The sequence below is a fragment of the Gossypium arboreum genome, chromosome 4, assembly GCF_025698485.1.
Source record: "Gossypium arboreum isolate Shixiya-1 chromosome 4, ASM2569848v2, whole genome shotgun sequence".
NCBI classification, from domain to species: domain Eukaryota; kingdom Viridiplantae; phylum Streptophyta; class Magnoliopsida; order Malvales; family Malvaceae; genus Gossypium; species Gossypium arboreum.
Window position 1 is genome coordinate 36,156,418 of NC_069073.1, and position 21,468 is coordinate 36,177,885.

Sequence of the window (21,468 nt, forward strand, 5' to 3'; positions counted from 1 at the left end):
AAATCTTTAAAGGCGAATCGATGGCGGCCAATTCGAGATCATGAGTCGGATAATTTTTCTCATGTGGCTTTAATTGCCTCGACGCATAGGCCACAACTCGACCTTCTTGCATTAATACGCAACCTAACCCAAGTAGAGAGGCGTCGCTATAGATGACAAACTCTTTTGGGACTCGGGTTGCACTAGAATTGGGGCTTCAGTCAAATAAGTTTTGATTGATCGAAACTTTTTGGCATTTCTCCGTCCATTCGAACTTAACATCCTTTTGGAGTAACCGTCATCGGCGTGGCTATCGTTGAGAAGCCTTTACAAATCGTCGGTAATAACAAGCAAGCCCCAAAAAGCTCCGAACCTCGGTAATATTTCTCGGAGGCTTCCAATTAAGTATGGCTGAAATTTTATTGAATTCGACTCGAATACCGATCTGAGATACCACATGACCTAAGAAGCTAACCTCTCTTAACGAACTCACACTTTGAACTTAGCATATAATTGCTTATCCGTAAAATTTGCAAAGCACTAACCGCAAGTGTTGACATGTTCGGTCTCATTTCTTGAATAGACCAAGATGTCATCAATGAACACGACTACGAATCGATCCAAATATGGTCTAAAGATCCGATTCATTAAATCCATAAATACCGCGAGGGCATTAGTGAGCCCAAAGCGGCATCACTAGGAACTCATAGTGACCATATCTCGTTCGAAGGCGGTCTTGGAGTGCGTCCGAATCTCGGATTCGCAATTGATAATAGCCCGATCTCAAATCTATTTTCGAGAACACCGAGGCTCCCTTGATTGATCGAACAAGTCATCAATACGTGGCAGCGGATATTTGTTCTTTATCGTCACTTTATTAAGTCGACGATAGTCGATGCTGACCGCATGGTTCCATCCTTCTTCTTCACGAACAATCTTGGCGCACCCAAAGGCGAAAAACTAGGGCGAGCAAAACCTCTATCCACCAATTCTTGCAAGCGAGCTTTCAACTCCTTTAATTCCGTTGGTGCCATACGATATGGAGCTATCAAAATTGGAGTGGTACGGTACCAATTCGATGCCAAATTCTATTTCCCGAGCAGTGGTAACCCGGCAATTCTTGGGAAAACATCCGGTATTCACAAACCACGGGCACAGATTCGGGTTTCTTTTTCGATTCCTTGTCATCAAGCACGACGCAAGGTACGCCGCACCCTTTTCTTACATATTTACGGGCCAACATCAGCGATATTACGGTGGCAACCCTTTAAGTCCGTAGACTCAACCCGAATTATTTCATTATTCGCGCACCTCAAATCGATAGTCTTGCTCTTGCAATTTACAACCGCATCGTGCATGGTCAACCAATCCAAACCAAGAATAACGTCGAACTCATCGAGCGGCAAAAGCATCAAGTCCGCCGGAAAACAAGAACCTCGGAACACTAGGGGACTTTTCTTGCACACTTTGTTGACAAGCACGTAATGACCCAAGGGTTTGACACCGAATTACAAACTCGATGAGACTCAATGGGCAAAGTCTTCTTGGATGCTAAGGTTTCACATATATATGAATGAGTAGAACCGAGGTCAATCAAAGCAATCACATTTGTATTGAAAAGAGTGAAAGTACTGGTAATAACATCGGAGAGGCGGCATCCTCGGCGTGCGGCGTATGGCATAAGTCCTAGCAGAGCACGAGCCTCGGATCGATGGTAGCATCTCTAGATCCTCTCGACCGCCAACGACATTGCCCATATTTCTAGGTGGCCTACCTCGGCGATGGTAGCACCGGGTTTGCACTCGACTTACATTACATTCATGCATCCTCGGGCAATCCTTCATAAAGTGGTCGGCCGATCCACACTTATAGCAGGAGCGATCACGAAACCAACAGCTCCCGAATGCCATTTGCCACAATGTGGACACTCCGCCTCTCTCGCGATCATTTCCACCACCGTGATCGAGGTGACTCGTGTGGTCACAGGGGTCGATCGCGTCCTCGTCTAGAAAAGCCGAAAGCGCCTCTAGACCGGCTCACATCATCTCGAAATCTCTTCGATGCTTGTTGAAGAGACTTTCCGAGGACCTCTTCGAATTCTCCGGTTCCACATCACTTTTGTTTCTCCTTTCTAAGCTCTTGACTTTACAAGCTCGCTCAACAAGTACTATGAACTCTCGTATCTCGAGGATGCCAACAAACATCCTTATATCATCATTCAGCCCATCCTCGAAGCGTTTACACATAATAGCTTGGACGAAATGCATTCTCGCGTCTGGCTAAGTCTCACAAATTTTCGTTCGTAGATGATGGCGACATCGAACCTTGCTTAAGATCAAGGAATTTCCTCCGCTTTTGGTCGATGAATCTCGGTGATATACTTTTTTGAACTCGGTTTGAAAGAATTCCCAAGTCACTTGCTCTCTAGGCACCACAGTCGAGTACTCCACCAATAGTAGGCGGACTCGCGTAGCAAGGAGATGGTACACTTTAAGCACTCATCGGGTGTCTGGGATAGCTCATCAAGCACCGGATAGTGTTATCTAACCAAAATTCAGCTCGCTTCGGCATCATCATCATCCGTAGCCTTAAATTCGGTGGCCCCATGTTTTGAATCCTATCGATTGGGGCTTACTTGACCTTATTTGGTCGATCACGGAGGTATTGTAGGTCTTGGGGTTGCATTTGTCGGGAATGGAGGTTGTGGAGCAGTAGTGTTGGTTCGAATGTATTAATTAAACCATTCGTTCATCACACTATAAAAGGCTTGCCTAGCCTCGTCATTAGGATTCTTGGCCATAGGTTGAGAGTCATTGGCCTTTGTCCCTTCTTGCGGGAGCAGCGCCACACTCTCCACATCATCACTATCGCTTCGGTTGGGATCGGGATCCATTGCTATAAACAAACACAAAGTCAAATTGTCGAAATCACCACACTATCGATTCATCATTTAATGGCATGTATAGCTAGACCCCAAACACATCACGGTAGTCCTAGAATCGACTAAACCGTGGCTCGATACCAATAAAATTGTAACACCCGAACCGAGACCATCATGGGTGTCGGACACGAGGGGTTAACAAGCCAAGTTCACTTGTTTTGCCCATCCATTTGACATTTCCGATACGCTGAAAAGCTGCGTCCTTGTCGCCTTAAAATCATATCTCGAGTTTCAAAACTCGGAAACTGGTTTTGTAAATTTTCCATGAATTTAGACTCATATATCCATCCATGGATTTATTTTGAGAATTTTTGGTCGGGCCAATTGGTTCGATTTATTAGTTAAAGTCACCCATGTTACGAGGATGGATGCTCGGACCTTCGCCGGTATAACTTGAATATCTCTCCGTCTGAGGCTTTAATCTGGTGCCGTTTGTTCCTAATTATTTTGGATAATTTATAGTAAATTTTTAAAGTTGCGACGGGGAACCCGAAACCGTTACGCCCTGTCTCACAATAGCTTTAATATCTCTTAACATGTAACTCCTATGACCATTTCGTTTCTTCCATATGAAAATAGACTCATCAAGGTTCATTTACATAGCTTATTCACTATTTAATACCATTCCTACGAATTTTTGTGATTTTTCACATTCACGTCCTTTGCATTTGGCGACATCTGTTTTTAAGGTAGGTCTTACCTATTTGGTAGTCTCCATGAACCAACTAGTCTTGCCATACATAGGTTCATATATGATCATTTTAACCATGCCAATGGCTGATCATATGACCAATATTCCCATTTCAAGCCATAGCCACATCATGACACCAAATATATACATACAAACCACAATTAGTCTAAGTCGATACTTCACTTTTACGAGCCATTTTAGCATGGCCGTACATATATACATCACAACATATTCAACCAACAAGGGTAGTCCTATACATGCCATTTCAAAGTTCAACCAAAATTTATACCAAAATAGGCGTGGATAGTGTGGATGAGTTCGACTTTATTGATCCGAATCCGATTGCTATCGGCGAAATCTATAAAACAGAGAGCCAAAGTAGCAGGGTAAGCATTTTTTATGCTTAGTAAGTCTCAAGGAATATAATCAACTCTAATTACAAAGTACATTCACATAGCCAAATGCATCATTTCATTAATACACATTCTTACTTCACACTTCATCATTATATACTTTCACAAAGTATCAATCAATTCAATAACTGAAATTCATTAGTCGATTGAGCGAATGTTGCTCAAACATGTCGACTTTCAATGCACATATAACGTACCTTATCCTTTGGGCTTTTCGAGTGTACTAATTGAATTCATTACAGCAACCAACACTCACCTCCAGCCCAAGATTCTTGAATATAACCGGATATAATCACGTGCACAAATGCCTCCGGGTCTTAGCAGGATAGAATAACTCACACGAATGCCTTACGGTCTTAGCCGGATATAGCCACTAGCACAATTGCCTTGGTCTTAACCGGATATAATTTCAACATAATTGTCTTTGGGCTTAGCAGGATATCATTCAATTTCTCATGTACACATACATCAATAATCATTGGACGTACATATTTCATTTTCGTTACTAAGGCTCAAACGCACATATATTCACAAGCATATTCGCCTTGGGACTTAGCCGGGTATCATTCAATTTCTCATACACACATAAATCAATAATCATACACATCCATACTTCATCTCACATAATTCAAGTAAGGTCACTTCTTGAGGACTTACCTCGGATGTTGTCGAACGGCTTTTTACGCTATTCGATCACCTTTTCCTTCCCTTGTCCAATTGTGGCCCTCTTAGCTCTTGAGCTAATTCAAACAAATTCAATTTATTAAAACCTCATTGTGCTTGCTTATGGCGAATATGACAAGGAGTTTAAATGGTCATATGGCCACTCTTTAGCTTGAATACACAATGGTCATGCACATTTTATACTACATCAAGCAATTCAATATAATTTATTTGAGCATCAAGGAAAAGCTAAGGCCTTCTATAGGCTACCCAAGGCCGAATATTCATGTACATGTTGAGGCCAATTTTGCATAATACCTCACAAAAACAGCATGCATTTTACTAGTTAATGCTTTGCACATTGTATTAAAACTTATAATATAGCATCAAACACTTATATGTGTGCTAGGCGAATTGTGCTTGCAATTTCACAAGCATTCTTCCACATCTTCTTCTTTAAACCAATATATTCATCACTTACTTCATAGCCAAAACATCATGTGCAAACATATATATACAATATGAGCATGGCGAATTTCAAGGTGTCCATAGCCATCCAAAATACAAATTTTAACTAACATGCAAGAAGCATGAACCATGCTCATGAATGCATCATGGCGAATATGACAATCATGCTCCATTCAACTTCAATCATGGTTAAACACAAAAGAAAACTCAAAATCTTACTCAAGAGTAGACAATCCATCATTGCATGCATCATCATCAAGCTTCACACTTAGCATGCAATGGCTTTATCACCATAACAACTTTGGCCAAATACCATTTCCATGGCATAACAAGGATTTGAGCCATGGCTAACATGCACATCAAATTAGCAACCAAACCATGCATGAAACTCCCAACACAACCTCATACATACCTTAATCTTGATGCAAACTTAGCCAAATCTCCTTCTAGGTCTCTTCCAACCCAAGCATGAAGCAAAAATCCTCCCCCTTTTCCCTTAGTATTTTTGGCCAAGAAGATGAGAAAGGATGAACAAATTTTTCTTTTTTTTTCTTTAGGACATTCGGCCAAAGTGTTTAGAATGGATGAACAATTTTTTTTTTCTTTAATGCTAGTCTTTATTTTATGACTTCCTACATACACCACTAGCAAAACATGTTGGAAACATGTTCCCTTGCCCATAACCTTGTCATGGCCGGCCACTCCTCCTTAGGAAGGGGATTATTTGACATGCAACTCCACCTTTTTGTTAACATGTACTAACAAGCCATTTAAAATTAGCCTATCATATTTCACCATGTTTCACTTTGATCCCTATTTAATACTTTCTCATACAAATGGGTAAAATTAGAAAATGAAATTTCCACATATGCATGCACACACATAGTAAGCATAGAATATAACAATTAATTATTTTTATGACTCGGTTTAGTGGTCCCGAAACCACATTCCGGCTAGGGTCTATTTTGGGCTGTCACAGTAACCGTATGCTATGTTTGATGATCGGCTGAAAAGCCTAAAACGTGTGTATTTGTATGTTGTTTTTGATAATAGTTTGAAAGCCAAAAGTATGTGATGTTTACACTGCTATGAATGTAGATCGGGGAAATGCCGAAAAGCCCGAAATATAGCATATGATGCCACATGGGCGTGCGATCGCATGTGTGGTGAATCGAGCCTACGGTCAAGGGCGTTAAACTGTAAAGGCCACCACGAGCGCTCTCGTAGTCTTGGGCTGTTCTGGGCCTCCTTGGGCTAAACGGGTCGTGTGGGGCCAATGGGCTCATAGGCCCTATACGGATAAATGTATGTGATGTGGTAAGTGTTGTCTGGACTATGATGTTCACAAAGCTGTGGCTGTTTCTGGGCTAAATGGGTCACACGAGTCTGTGGGCCCACTTGTGCCAAGAATGGGCCTTAGGCCCATTTACACTGTTATGTTTGTTTAGGTTACTTAAGTCGTTCAAGGCGACAGTGGACCATCTGTTGGGTCGTTAAGGCCCCGGTTTGTAAAATTACCGAAATACCCCAGGTTTTTAAAATTATCGAAATACTCCCGATTTGCAAAATTACTGAAATACCTTCAAATTGTAAAATTATTGAAATATCCCTAGTTTGTAAAATTACAAAAATACCCCTAGTTTGTAAAATTATCGAAATATCCCTAATTTGTAAAATTACCAAAATACCCCTAAATTGTAAAATTACAAAATACCCCCGATTTGTAAAATTATTGAAATACCCCCAATTTGTAAAATTACTGAAATACCTCGATATTTAAAATTACCAAAATACCCCCGATTGTAAAATTACTGAAATACCCCCGATTTGTAAAATTATTGAAATACCCTCGATTTGTAAAATTACCAAAATACCCCTATTTGTAAAATTACTGAAATACGCTTGTAATGTAAAATTATCAAAATACCCCCTAATTGTAAAATTATTGAAATACCCCTATTTGAAAAAATTACCAAAATACCCTCAAATTTAAAAATTATCAAAATAGCCCCGGACTGTAAAATTACTGAAATACCCCTGGTTTGTAAAATTACAAAAATACCCCAATTTGTAAAATTACCAAAATACCCCTAATTTGTAAAATTATCGAAATACCCTTCTGGTGCAAAATTACGAAAATACCCCTGTAGGGTAAAATGACTGTTTTGCCCTTGTGGGTAAATGCGTGACTTGGAATATGAATTTGACCGATTTGAATGTGATCGTATGATTGTGTTTTAACTGACTTGACGGTGGTTGTACGATGATATGATTTAATATATGTTTAAATGATTGTTACTGAGCATGGCTATTTTACATACACGTGTGATGATTGAGCATGGCATACATGACATATTGCATGGGGTTGGGACATTGATACGGAGAAGTTTTGATAGGATCGCGCGGGTCACATGAGATGACTGTGGACCAATGAATAGCTTAGTGCTGATTAATTTGATTATGACTCTGTGCCAACCTAAATATGGTACTGTTCTATGTTGATTATGGCTTTGTGCAAATCATATTTAGCAGTGGCTATGTGCCTATCATATTTATTGATGACTCTATGTCGAACATATTTACTCATAACTGTGTGCCGATTATATTACCGTCACTGATGGTTATGTGCCAAATTTATTACAATTACCGATGGCTTTGTACCAATTATAATACCGCTACTGAAGGCTTAAAGTCGTATATATACTAGCAGCTTTGTTACAATTTCAGTTAGTGCTGCAACCGGTGCTAATATTATAAGTGTAGGATCTCGTGGGTGAGTTATTCCTTACAAGTAGTGCAGGGTTGGACGGAGGCAAGTGCAGGGTTTGATGGGATAGCATGCATCCATGTATTCACACATTCTGTTTTGTTGCTGAGATGGGCTAGGCCCAATTGATTCTGTTATGGGTTGTGTCCCAAATGATATTGTAATGGGCTTTGGCCCACTTATGCTCTGAACTGGATTGTACTGTTATTCTTATAGGGCTCTGGCCCAAACTGTTTCTATTTCTGTATACTGACTGGTACTCTAGTAAGTGGATTACACATTGAGTTTTTGTAATATCCTGAATTAGGGCTTAATCGGAATAGTTGTTTCGTGACCACAAATCTGAGATAGAAATAATTATTTTACAATGATTTTGATGTTTATGATATGATTGCATGATTGTGTGAAAATTTCGTGATGAAATTCTATGCCTAAAGTGCTTAAATTGAAAGTAGGGACTAAATCGAATAAGTTGCAAAACTTGCATTCTAGAAGTTTTTAGTATGAAATTGTTTTGGAATATTAATGAGGAGGTCTTAAATAGAAATTTGACCAATTTTAAGTTCATGGACAAAATTAGGACATGGAAGGAATTTTGGAAAGTTTAGTAGTAAGGGTATTTTGGTCATTTAGTTATTAAAATGAATTAAAACAAAATTAAAAGCCAATTTTGTCCATCTTCTTCATTAGGCCGAAATTTCAAGGGTTCTCCATAGCTAGGGTTTGTTTCAAGCTTCCAAGTTCCATAGTAAGTGATTCCAAGCCCGCTTTTAATGTTCTTTACGTTTTGGAATCCGGAAGCTCGATTAAGCTTATGCTAGCAATAATTCAACCTAGGGTTTATATTTGGAAAAATACCCATAGGTGAAATTTGTGTATTTTGATGTTTTATGATAGAATATGGGGTTTTAAATTATGTTAGACAACTTGTGCTACTCGGTTTTAGTGAAAGCGAGTAAAAGGGCTTAATCGGCAAAAATACCTAATAGTCACAAGTATATGTTAGAGAGAGAATTTTATGTTTCCATAGAAGGAAAAGTGATCAGCATGTTATAAAACATAAGAATAAGGAATAAAGTTTAATTCCGAGCCTAGGGGCAAAAGTGTAATTATGCAAAAGTTTAAGGGCAAAAGTGTAATTTTTCCAAAGTTAGTATTAAATCTTGTATTGATGAATGTATGTATTAAATAAGATTAATTTGGTATTATAGATCAAGAAAAAGCGAGATTCAAGTCGCGATCGAGGAAAAGAAAAGATTGTGGACTAAATTGCAAAATCTTTATATTTTGGTACCAAGGTAAGTTCATGTGTAAATAATGTAGCATAATTGTTATTTTTAAGTTATTGATGTTAATTATATGATACGCTGATTTTTAATCGTGAAATATTATGCTTTGTGGTTAATGTTGAGTAATATGCAAATTATGTTTACTACTTGATAAATATGAATTGCTACCAAGTATCGGTTCCGATATTCCATGGAAGACGACAAATATGAGATCGAGGGAAAAAGCCCGTTTGAACCTTAGGAATAGATTAGGATACAAGTGACATGTCACTAGGATGGTTGAGCATCCAAACTCGTTGAGTTGAGTCCGAGTTCGTGAGATGTAACTAGGCATCCGAACTCATTGAGTTGAGTCTGAGTTCTCTTAGGGGCGGGTTACATGATTTCTTGATTACATATGAGGCACTTATGTGCAAATTATCCGTGTATCCGAGTTGTATTCCGATGTGTTCAACGGGTGAAATTTTTAGAGAAATGGAAGAACACTTAAGATGCAAGTGACGTTTTGGTAAGTGTTGTGAAATGGACACTTTGGACAGGTATGTTCTTAACCCTAGGGTTGAAAATAGATACAACAACGATAAGGTGGTAAGATGATGAATGATGTTTAAAGATGTGATATATGTTCTGGTGGTACCATGCTAAAGTTGTTTGGTATGTTTGTATTGTTATGTTACTGGTTATTTACATATGAACTTACTAAGAATTTATGCTTATTCCTTCCTTTTCATTCACTGTAGTTTTGAACAAGCCGGCTCAGGAATCGAGACAGGTCGAAAGTTCGATCACACTATCCAAAGGACCTTTATCTTGGTAAATGGCTTGTACAACTACTTAAGTATGGCATGTATAGCAATATACCTATTTTGTGTAAATAATTTTATGATATGGCCATGTTTGGTTGAGAAAATGTTTGATATTGATAAGTCATGGTGATGGCTAATTTAGATCATGTTTGATATTATGGAAGTTTAATAGGTTATCTAGTTCATAAAAATTCATGGAAAGATGAAACTTGCCTTAAAATAGAATATTGCTGCAGCAATGACATGAATTTGAAAAATCACTAAAAATAGTATAAATGGAACTAAATAATTAGTAAGTTATGAAATTGAATCTTAATGAGTCTATTTTCATGTGGATTGAACAAAACAGGCATATAAATTATATTTTATGAGATATTTGAACTTTTGTGAAACAGGGCCAGAGTGATTTCTGGATCCCCTGTTCTGACTTTAAAAATTCATAATAAATTTTACTAAAATAATTAGAAGTTTTTATTTATATGTACAGATTCCTTATTGAGTATAGTTTTAATAGAAACAAACCTCATAGTTATTGAAATTTTGTATAGAGATATATCTGATTTGTAATACACAGAGGTCAGAGCAGTCAAACCCTGAAATAGGGGATAATTTAATTAATAAAATGTACTAATTGGCCCAATAAAAAATTCTATAAAAAAATTAGTAAATAGATATATGAGTCTAGATTCATATAAAATTTACAGATCTTGATTTCGAGTTTTGTAACTCGAGATATGATTTTTCTTGTAAATGTGAGGCGAGTAGCTAGAAAGCTGTGAATGTAGAAACAAATGATTTGAAGTTCTTAAATTGATAAATTATGTTCGGTAACCCCTCAAGCTCGACTCCGGTGATGGTCTCGGGCGTGGGGGCGTTACAGTTTTTGTAAACTCACCCCTGTTATTAACCGTGTAGGTAATCCCCAGCGATAGGTGGATCAGTGTTGGGAGGACTCGGAGGTGGCCACTTTTTGAACAGCTTTAAATTTTCGTATTACTTTTACATTACTTAAATTACTTTCTCTTTAGGTTTTTGATGTAATAAGGTCTTTTCTCTAATTTTCTAGCTTTTAATTTGGGGGTTTTTAACTATTATGATTTATTTCTGTTAAAGGTAGAGCGCAATTTTCCAAAATGATATATGTTTTCAAAACATCACATTGAAATGCTTCTGCAACAAACATGTTTTTAAAAGCAAGGCTAGTTTAAAATGGTTAACAAGTAATTAAGTTGACTTTAGAATTAACGGGATTTTACCTTCAAGCGAGATTTATTAATAAGACAAAGTTTCTCAAAAAAGTTTTTTAATGTGACACACCAGATTCGACCATAACGTCTAGGCCGAGTTTGGGGTATTATAGGTTAGAAAATATAATACGAGTATTTGATGAATTGTCTTTGAATCTGGATGAATGCATAAAATGTGTCGTTTCACTTCTGAGAGATACGGCGTATCACTGGTGGAAGACTTTGATATATGTGGTTCCGAGAGAGTGAGTCACCAGGGATATCTTTCAAGCTGAATTTTGAAAGAAATACATCAGTCAAAGATTTATCGACTAGAAAGGTAAAGAGTTTCTTGATGTTAAACAAGGTCATATGTCTATTACAGAATACAAGCGAGAATTTGTAAAACTAAGTCAATATGCTAGAGAATGTGTTTCAACTGAAGCAATAATGTGCAAAAGATTTGAAGACGATCTGAATGAAGATATTCATTTTTTAATTAGGATTCCAGAGATAAAAGAATTCGTTGCGCTTGTTGAATGAGGCTGTAAAGCTGAAGAGATCGGAAAAGAGAAAAGAAAAGCTGATTCTGAAGCTAGAGACATAATAAAGAAATCTACAAGCAAATCATTTCAGTCTGCGTCAAAGAAATTCTAAGATGATTATAGCCGCTGAAAGGCTAATGTAGGACATTTGAGTAGAGATCGTGTAATATCACATTAGAGTTTCATAGCTCCGGCTACATTTGTTGCTAGTGTTGGAAATGTTCGATCTAGTTGTCTTGAGTGCAAACACTGTGGAAAAAGACATCCCGATAATTGTAGATAATATGATCGAGTTTGTTTCGAATGTGGATCTTTAGATCATTTCATCCGAGATTGTCCAGAATTAGTTGAGCAAGAGATTGTGCAAAACCCGAGACCGAGTAACACCACAACTCGAGGTAGACCTCCTAGAAATCTGAGAAATATGAGTGGTAGTCAAAGAGGAACTAAAGATAATATTGTTAGATCCGAGGCTTGCGCACTTGCCAGAGCCTATGCCATTAGAGCTCATGAGGAAGCTTCATCTCCAGATGTGATTCCTGGAACTTTTACTCTTTACGATACTTCTATGATTGATTTCATAGGTCTAGGATCAACACATTCATATATATGAATGAATTTAGTGAATTGTAAGACTTTTCTTGTAGAGTCTACTGAATTTGTAATTAAAGTATCAAACCCCCTAGGCAGATGTGTCCTGGTTGATAAAGTCTACAAGAAATGCTCGTTAATGTTTCGAGACATTTTTTTTCCTGCTAATCTGATGTTATTACCCTTTGATGAGTTTGATATAATTCTAGGCATGGATTGGCTAACTTTGCATGATGCTATTGTGAACTGCAAATGGAAAACTATTGATTTGAGATGTAAGAATGATGAAATAGTTTGAATTGAATTTAGTGATTTTAATGGATTGCCTGCTGTGATATCTTCGATGAAAGCTTTGAGTATTGTGAGAAAAGGTTGTGAAGCTTACTTTACCTATGTGATTGATTCGAAAGTGTCAGAAAAGAAAGTTGAATCAGTGTCTGTTGTCTGTGAATTCTCTGATGTGTTCCCTGAAGAACTTCCGAGATTACCTCCGATCCGAGAAGTTGAATTTGACATTGAGTTAGCACCGAGAACTACTCCAATTTCGATAGCTCCGTATAGAATGGCTCTGACCGAACTAAAAGAATTAAAGTCTCAGTTGCAAAAGTTGACTGATAGAGGGTTTGCTAGATCGAGTTTATCACCTTGGGGTGCTCCTGTTCTGTTTGTGAAAAAGAAAGATGATACGATGAGAATGTGCATAAATTATCATCAGTTGAGTAAAGTGACTATCAAGAATAAGTATCCTCTTCCTCGAATTGATGATTTATTTGATCAATTAAAAGGAGCTACTGTGTTTTCGAAGATAGATTTGAGATTAGGCTATTATCAGTTGCGAGTAAAAGACTTGGACATTTCAAAAACTATATTCAGAACAAGGTATGGCCATTATGAATTCTTAGTTATGCCTTTCGGATTAACAAATGCACTTGCTATCTTTATGAATTTGATGAATAGAATTTTTAGACCGTATTTAGATCGATTTGTTGTTGTATTCATTGATGACATATTGATTTATTTGCGTGATGAATCCGAACATGCCAAACATTTGAGAATAGTGCTATAGACTTTACGTGATAAGCAATTTTATCTGAAGTTTAGTAAATGTGAATTCTGGTTACAAGAAGTTAGTTTTCTGGGTCATATTGTATCAGCATCAAGTATACGAGTTGATCCAAGCAAAATTTCAGCTATTTTGGATTGGAAGCCTTTGAGGAATGTCTCTAAAGTTTGCAGTTTTTTGGGACTTGCCGGTTATTATAGACGGTTCATAAAAGGCTTTTCTATGATTGCAACTTCGTTAACGAAATTGCTTCAGAAAGATGTGAAATTTGATTGGTTAGAAAAATGTCAAAAATGTTTTGATCAGTTGAAAGCCCTATTGACTGAAGCTCTGGTGTTAATACAACCTGAATTGGGTAAAGAATTTGTGATCTATAGTGATGCTTTGTTGAACGGTCTGGGATGTGTTTTGATGTAGGAAGGCAAAGTCATTGCTTATGCTTCAAGACAGTTAAAGCCACATGAAAAGAACTATCTGATGCACAACCTTGAGTTAGCTGCGAATGTGTTTGCTTTGAAAATATGGCGCCATTATTTGTTTGATGAGAAATGTGAATTATATTTTGATTATAAAGTTTGAAATATCTGATGACTCAGAAAGATTTGAATCTGTGATAGAGAAGATGGCTAGAGTTACTGAAAGACTACGAGCTTGTTATTGATTATCATCTGAGAAAATAAAATGTTGTTGTTAATGCTTTGAGCCGAAAGTCATTGTTTGCTCTGCGTGTGATGAATGCTTATTTGGTTCTGTCTGATGATGGTTAGGTATTAGCTGAATTGAAAGTGACACCATTATTTTTACAACAGATTATTAATGCTCAGAAAGTTGATAATGAGGTAATATCAAAATGAACTCAGTGTGATTTAGATTCTGATTCAGAAATCAGAGTTGATAAAGATAATTTTCTGAGATTCTGAGATTGAAATTATGTTATGAGAAATTCAGAATTAATTTAGATGATTTTGAATGAAGCTCACAACAGTCGTTTATCTATTCATTCGCGTAGTACAAAAATGTATAATGATCTGAAACAACTTTATTGGTGGCCTGGTATGAAGCGTGATATCTCTGAATTTGTTGCAAAATGCTTAATCTATCAGCAAGTTAAAGCTGAACATCAGGTGCCATCTGGTTTGTTGCAACCGATTATGATCCCAGAATGGAAATGGGATAGAGTGACAATGGATTTTGTTTTGGGTTTGCCCCTATCTCCGAGAAAGAATGATGCAATTTGGGTTGTAGTTGATCGATTGATGAAATCAACCCATTTTATTCCAGTACGATCCGATTACTCACTTGATAAGTTAGCTAAGTTATAAATTTTCGATATTGTGAGATTGCATTGTGTGCCATCATTTATTGTGTCAGACAGAGATATGAGTTTCACATCACGATTTTGGAAGAAATTGCAATATGCTCTGGGTACGAAATTACATTTCAGTATGCTTTCCACCTACAAATGGATGGTCAATCTGAGCGGATTATTCAGATTTTTGAGGATATGTTGAGATGTTGCATTCTTGAGTTTGAAGGCATGTGGGAACAATATTTGCCTTTGATTGAATTTGCTTACAATAATAGTTTTCAATCAAGTATTAAAATGGCACCGTACGAAGCCTTATATGGTCGCAAATGCGGTACACCTTGTGCTGGACCGAGCTCAGTGAGAATAAGATTCACGGGGTTGATTTGATAAAAGAGAGTGAACAAAAAGTAAAAGTGATTCGAAATAGTTTGAAAGCTGCTTCCGATCGTCAGAAATTATATGCGGATTTGAAAAGAAAAGATATTGAATTTGAGATTGGTGACAAAGTGTTTTTGAAAGTATCCCCGTAGAAGAAATTACTTTGATTTGGAAGACAAGGCAAATTGATTCTGAGGTTCATCAAACTGCATGAGATTATTAAACTAATCGGGCCAGTTGCTTATCATTTGCTGTTGCCACCGGAGTTAGAAAAGATTTATATTGTATTTCACATATCGATTTTTGACGGTACAGATCTGATCCTTCACATGTGATTCCTCCGTCTGGGATTGAGATTCAGTCTGATATGACCTATGAAGAATAACCGATCTGTATCTTAGCTCACGAAATTATAGAATTGAGAAATAAGAAAATTTTGTTAGTAAAAGTGATGCGGTATCGACATGGTGTAGAAGAGGCTACTTGGGAGCCTGAAGATGCTATGAGACAACAATATTCGAATCTGTTCAACAGTAAGATTTTCGGGGACAAAAATTCTTAAGGGGAAGAATTGTAACAGTCTAGTTTGGACCCTAGTCGAAATAGTGGTTTTGGGACCACAAATCCGAGTCAAAAAATATTTAAATATTATTTTTTGTGCTTCTTATATGTGAATTAGTATGTGTGAAAATTTCATATGAAAATTTGATCATTTGTGTGTTCAATTTGTTAAAAGGACCTAATCGCATAAAATTTAAAAGTTGCCTACTGCTTGTTAAAGTGCTTAATTGATTTGTCTTATTAAATATAAGGTCCTTATGTTGTTATTATGCCATTTTCATGGTAAGTGGACTATTATGGACATGAATTAAATGAGTTTTATGTTTTATCATTAAGGTTATATAAGTATATTAGTATTTAAGTTAGTATAATTAAAACAAAACATAAAAATTAGGCCATTTTAAGTTCATGTTGGCTGAATATATCAAAGAAAGAGAAAGAAAAAGGATTCCTAGGGTTCGACTTTGATTCACTTTGATTAAGGTATGAGTTTTGTTTTGTTTTCGATAATTTTTTTTTGTGATCGTTGCTTTGTGTTTTACTAAGCCCATGTCTCAATTTCTGATTTTATTGATAATTTTGTGTTGAGCATTGATGAAACTATGAGTTTTATGAAGTTTGATGTTAGTAAATGAAAGATATGTGTTGGGTTAGTATATTTTATCTTTGAATTTTTGATGAATTTGAGTAATTTGGGCTAAATTGTAAAAATGAGATTTTGAGGGACTAAAATGTAAAATAAATGAAATATATGGACTTGTATGAACTCCATAAAAATTCAGCTAAGTATGTGTAAAACGAAATTATATGTATTTTGTGATTTTGTGAAATAAGGACAAAATTGTCAAAATGTGAAAATATAAGGGTTAATTTGCAAAATCCTTAAATATGTGTTTTTGGATTGATTTGAATGAATGTGAGTTTGAATAAGTTTAATTTGAATTCATATAGATCAAGAACAAAAGAAAACTAAAATAGACCGGGGAAAGTCGAAAGTCGAAAGTCGTCGAGTAGTCGATTTCGTTCGTTCAAATCCGTACGAGGTAAGTCGATATACAAATAAACGTGTTTAAATTGATTTATTCATGTATATATGTCATTGTCTTGTGATGAATGATAATATGAGAGCTGAATATGAGATATTCGAGAAAGTATCAACAAATTTTCGACATCCAAAAGTTCCGTACGATTCTTAGAAATAGTATAGGATACATATGTCATGACATAGGATCCGATCTGTGTTAACGTGTAAGACCATGTCTGGGACGTTGGCATCGACTTATGATTTACGTGTAAGACCATGTTTGGGATGTTGTCATCATATTTAATTTCATGTAAGACCCTACCTGGGATAGTGGCATCGATATTTTATTACATGTAAGACCACGTCTGGGACATCGACATTGTACGAGCTTTCTAAGCTATCTGCGTATCCTTATGATTCGAAATGGTTCAATGAACATTCTGAGAAAATGAATTATTATGTGAACATGTATTCGATTCAGGTATGTTTGAATTGAGTATCATATTTGATGATGAAAGATAGGTATATGTACCTTTGTGAACATATGGTATAATTATGAGAAAATATGTTATTTGAGTAAATGGATAAGAAATATGTGATTTTTATGTGAACTATGAGGTATATGTTAGCATCTTGGCCATGAAATATATGTATTTCACGATGTGTATATGCTTAAGTTGATAAGTTTATTTGTATATGACTTACTAAGCTTTTGAAAGCTTACTTTGTGTGTGTTTGTATTGTTTAATAGATATCGTAGCCATCAGGAGCTTGGGGATCGTAAAGGATTGTCACCACACTATCAAACCTTAATTTGGTACCTTTTGAAAATGTATATATTAAAGTATGGCATGTATAGGCTAGAACTAATTACATTATGTTTTGTGATATGTATATATTTAGCCATGTGATATAGCTTGGTTTTGGTTTGATTTTGATATATGATATGCGATGCAAATTATGCTTATGTCATGTGTTTATTAATGGCCAAGTGAATTGATTAATTTGGTAAGTTTTAGTGTGTGTTCATTTGAGGATTTGGTAAGATTTTGATATGAGAATGAATGAATTGCAGAGGTTATGAAACAAATGATTAGATATGATTTGGCATATTTTAGTATGGCTATTAAGTATGAAATTGGTTGATAATGTTATGGCATGAATAGTATATTTTTTGGTTGAGAAATGGTTGAGAATTTGGCATAAAATGTTTTGGTTTTGATGATTGTAGGGAGAACCCTTAAGGGTGGTAAATTGGCCTATTTTCGCCCACAAGGGTAGAGGCACGGGTGTGTGTCTCAGCCGTGCTGCTTGATGGCCATTTTGAAATGAGCCTGAGCAGAACACATGGTCACATACACGGGCGTCTGCTAGGCTGTGTGGCCAAGTCAGTTTCGACCACGGGCTAGACACACGGGCGTGTGACTGGCCGTGTGACCCAAGTCAGTAGCCTCTCTAATTTTCACACAGCCTGGCACATGGGTGTGTCATGTGGCCGTGTGTACAAGTCAGTATGTATGCCCTGTCTTGACACGACCTAGACACACAGGCATGTCTAAAGCCGTGTGAGGCAACGGCCTATTCACAAGGGCGTGTGACCTGTGAAACTTTGAAAAATTGTTTAAGTTTGGAAAATTTTGTAGGAGCTCGGTTTAGTCCCAACCCTTTTCTAATGCATGTTTAAGGTCACGATGACCTATAGAAGGAACTCTAATGATGTTTGACTATGTTGGTGGATGATGTTATTGAATTGTTCGTAAAATATTCTGTTTCGTCCGAAAATGCCTTTAACCCTAGTTCGGCGATGGATACGGGTTAGGGGTGTTACACATTACCAAATATATTCAAATACTTCTAGCCTATACATTTCACATTCCAGTATTCACATTTTCAAAAGGTACCAAAATAGAGTTCGATAGTGTGGTGATGATCCTCGATGATCCCCGAGCTCCCGGTAGCTTTGATAATCTAAAACACAATGCAACCCACACAAAGTAAGCTTTCAAAAGCTTAGTAAGTCATATACAAATAAACTTATCATATAACACATTTCTAAACCATTTCATTCATATAGTTCATGGCAAAAATATAACCACATATTTATAATTCTTATATAGCTCAACTGTTCATAATTCAACTACATATGCACATCTCATTCTCAAATAACTCATACATATTTCATATCTCCACATATATAAATGCTTACTTGTCATTCGCAATCTTAATATACATTTCGAACGTACCTGAATCAGATACTAGTTCACATTGTCATTCATTTTTTCAGATTACCCGTTGAACTGATCGGAATCAAATAGGATACATGGATTGCTCAGAGAGCTCATACAATGCCAACGTCCCAAACATGGTCTTACATGTAATCAACTATCAGTGCCACTATCCTACACAAGGTCTTACACGAAATCAAATACGATGTCGATGTCCCAGACATGGTCTTACACGTAAATCTCAAATCGATGCCAACGTCCCAGACTTTGTCTTACATGAAATCACATATCGAAAATTCTATGTCATGACATATGTATCCTAGCTATTCTTATGGTTCGTACGAGACTTTTCAGATGTTGTCACATTATCAAAACTTTATCGGATTTCATATATTTCGCTCTCAATTTCATTAATCACAATTCAAATATCATATAAGCAATTAATAATTCAATTCAACAGATATATTTGTATATCTGTAACATCTCGATTTAAGACTAGTCAGAATAGTGGTTTTGGGACCACAAATCCAATGTAAGAAAATTTATTTTTATTATATTTTTATGGTCTACAAATTCAGGGGATGATTTTGTGAAAATTTCGTTCGAAAATTTTGACATTTGGGAACTCAATTTAGTCAAAAGGACTAAATCGTAAAAAGTGCAAAAGTTGAGTTCTACATGTTAGAGGTGTCCAATTGTTATGAAATTTTAAATTGGAGGTCCTTATATGGTAATTAGACCATTGATTAATTTCTTGGAAAAAAATGGGCATGAAATAGGTAAAATAAAATAATTTTAAGTTAGGGGCATTTTGGTAATCTAATAATTAAAAGAATTAAAAAGCCAAAATATGTAACGCCCTTTGTATGCTTGTGACACACAGTTGTGTATCTGTTTCAGTGGTTAAGTGTTTTGGGAAGTGTTTGAGAAGTCTTGGGTTCAAGCCTTGGCTTGTGCAAAATTTTATTTTTAATGGATAACCCTTGTCTGTAGTCAGTAGGCTTTTAAATAAATGTGGATAGGTTATGACAGAAAGGGCCTGCTAGTCTAAGGGGTAAGTGGCGTGTTACTCATGCCAGAGGATTAAGGTTTGAATCCTAGTGGGGGCAGTGGAGTGTTTTATTTTCCTATTGTGCCGTGAAAGTGGTTGAATGTTAGTGGAACTCTAATTCTAGTGGGCGATTGGAGTGTTCGAGGGGTGTGAGGATAGTGTAGTCGAATTTTAGGGGCAAATATGGGATTTGGATAGAGGAGTGATCGATTTGAGTGATTTGGGAAGGGAATTAAGGAGGAAATTAAGGAATTTGGGAAGAGTGGATGAGTTGTTGTCGAATTGGTACTCTGATTAATGAAAATTCGGCTTTGGTGAGTTTTCTCTTCTTTTTGGCTGCTGACAGTTCGTTTTGGTTCTTTTCACTTTCTGTTTTGAAGGCCGACTATTGCTAGAGGTCTTTCGAGTATCTTTTAATCTACCTATTTCATTTTTCTCTTCATTATTAGTGCCCTACTGACCGACCTTCTCCTTCTCCCTTACTTCTTTAGCAATCATTTTTCTCCTTGCCTCCTTTTGTTTTGGCCGATTACTCCCATTCCCCTCTCTCAGATTCTTTCAAATTTTGTGGCCGATTGTCCTCTTCTTCCCTCTCTCTCAATTGGTTCTTCTTGACCAATTCCTCCTTCTCTCCCACACCCCCAATCTTCTTCTTGACCATATACTACTATTCCTTTCACTTTTCTGTACCAATTCTTGATTGCTCTCTATTGAATTTGGTGGTAACTACAGCTATTCGGTTACTTTCACTCTTTTTCTCTTTATGTTGTACTAATATTTTTCCCTCTAACATCTTCTTTCTCTGCGAAATACTGAAAGGGGTGTGATTGTACAATCTCGTGCCTTGGTTTAAGGGTGTGCTTTTGGGTGTAAGCCAATTACTTCTGTCTCCCATTCTTAGTTCTACGTTTTTAGTAAGTTGTTATACACTGGGCTTAAACTACTTGCATGCATAACAAGTCTCTGTTGGAATACAGGTAATCTTTAGGGGTTGAAATCAATCTCTTTTGCAAGCCTCATTCGATCGGCCAAGGTGAGTGATAGGTAATCTCTTGAATAGGTGTGTTGGTTTGCGTTCTTTTCAACTCAATTGTTAGGTGATTAACCAAAGCTTCTGTTTGATAAGTTGGAGTGAGCGTGGGCTATTCACACGTTTCCTTAAACATGCTGTGTAAAAACACTGCCCTAAACGTAAATCAGCAAAAGCCAAAATAAGTGACCGACTACACTAAACGGGCGTGCGCTCGCTCGTATGGTGGTCCGTATTCCTAAACATGGGCGTATAATCGTTGAGGCCGACCATGAGCGATTTCATGGGCCGAGGTCATTGCGAGCCATTTTGGGCCGAACTGAGTCGTGTGGGCGCCAGGAGTATGTAGGCCCTACAAGGGTAAACCACACAAACGCATGGAGAATATTGCACCAGGTTGTGTAATCTACATGGCCAAAGCCATTTCTGGCTATGTTGGCCAAACGGG